Here is a 1,615-nt window from a genome sequence, read left to right on the forward strand (position 1 = left end):
AATTTTTAAGATCGAATTCTTGATTAATTTGGCTATCTTGTTCTTCAACTAGGAAGCATTCTATTTGATCTGTGTTAGAATCTCCAGTATAAATGCTGCCATGGAAAGCAAATTTGATTAGCACCAGTATTCACAGGAATTTATGTTTGGCAAGGAACTGGGCATCTCCACTGACCTAAAAATGCATGAAACTGGCCGTAACATCCACCTGGCAGAACACAGGGATGAAGGTGCATTGATGGCTGAAGCATCTAATGTACATGATCTTTCTAAATTGGTTGTTGGGCTAGATTTGGGATCTCCTTGGGAGAGACAACTCCAGTTGGTTTGCATCCACCCACTGGACTCAACTCCTAGCTAAATAAAGAAACCAAAGCAGCCACAGAGATGATGTCACATATTACCATCATTATTCTGGTAGACCCGAGTCTGCCTACAGCTCAAACACCACTGCCAACTCCCACAAGGCAGTTAAAATGGAGAAAAGGCAGATATCTCCATATTGGGAACCTCTTCTTGGGTTTTTCTTAGGGTGTCTTACGATGGCCTGTCAAAGGCATCAAATGTGTTCTCACCTTTGTCAAGACCATTACATTTTGAAGCCAAGGAAAACCTTCCCGGAATTAAAGGCACCTTGAAGAGTGGCCAAATGACAAGAAGAGAAGCTCAACTAGTGCCATCACCAGCTACAGTGGCAATTCTGGTGGTTAACAACACCACTACAAACACAGACAAGAGCCGACAGTGATTGTTACGACTCAGTTACTCAGAAATATAGCATTGCTTCGTAATCGGTATCTTAACAAAATCTCCTGTAAAATTTATTTGAGTTTAGATATATATACAGACTGTTATATTTTTGTAACAGGATAATTTGCTTATGCGATGAGATACCATAGGCAGTAGTGGAGGACGACACTTTACAAGAGTTTGAGAATGGAATTAACTATTTCCTTTCAGCCGTGAGGGTGTTATAATGTGACGTTCAATCTAACTATTCGTTGGTAAAAGAGTAGCCCAAGAGTTGGCGGTGGGTGGTGATGATTAACTGCATTCCCTCTAGTCTTACATTGCTAAATTAGGGAATGCTAGCGCAGATGGCTCTCGTGTAGCTTTGCGCGAAATTCATAACAAACCAAATCATAAGTTGTATCACTTTTAATATTAAAACACCAAAACTTCTTATTAAAGAGAATAAATTTTTTATTTTATGATAACTGATTGTTCAAGATATTCTGAATTTTTTCGTGTTTGAGAAAAATCAACGTTGACAAGGCGACTTTTGATTTTGTTTATTCTTTTGCAACTTTTTTTTTCTATATTATTGCATGTTGCCCGAAATTTTCCGATGGACAATAGTAACGAGATTAAAATGTTAGAGATAAGGCTGTTGTGTTATACATTACAGGTTACGGTCGATACAATGATCTGTTTCAGCTTGTATTTTAAAACATATAGGATAGTGATTTTATAAAATAAAGAATTAATTTAAGATTATTGTAATATAAGGATTGTATTTTGTTACAACTTAGTAAAAAGAAAAACTGTAGGTTTTAATTTTGTTGCCACACAAAACCACGAGTTTAGAACACTCGTTTGAAATCTGTTTTCGAAA

At 36.8% G+C, this 1,615-nt stretch overlaps 1 protein-coding gene across 3 annotated transcripts in view; it reads left to right on the forward strand.

Moving 5' to 3' along the window:
• Window positions 1-1,383: 1,383 nt before the first annotated feature.
• The window catches only part of LOC106470888 (mediator of RNA polymerase II transcription subunit 18-like), a 19,026-nt gene continuing 18,794 nt past the window's right edge, over window positions 1,384-1,615 (forward strand). The window contains exon 1 of one of the 3 annotated variants that reach the window (XM_022399527.1): window positions 1,384-1,440. The gene's annotated coding sequence lies outside the window, so the exon portion shown is untranslated. Of the gene's footprint in view, window positions 1,602-1,615 lie in introns of all 3 variants that reach the window. The other 2 variants (XM_022399526.1, XM_013931464.2) reach the window with 2 other exon arrangements.

The sequence above is a fragment of the Limulus polyphemus genome, unplaced genomic scaffold (assembly GCF_000517525.1).
Source record: "Limulus polyphemus unplaced genomic scaffold, Limulus_polyphemus-2.1.2 Scaffold4268, whole genome shotgun sequence".
In the NCBI taxonomy this organism is placed as follows: domain Eukaryota; kingdom Metazoa; phylum Arthropoda; class Merostomata; order Xiphosura; family Limulidae; genus Limulus; species Limulus polyphemus.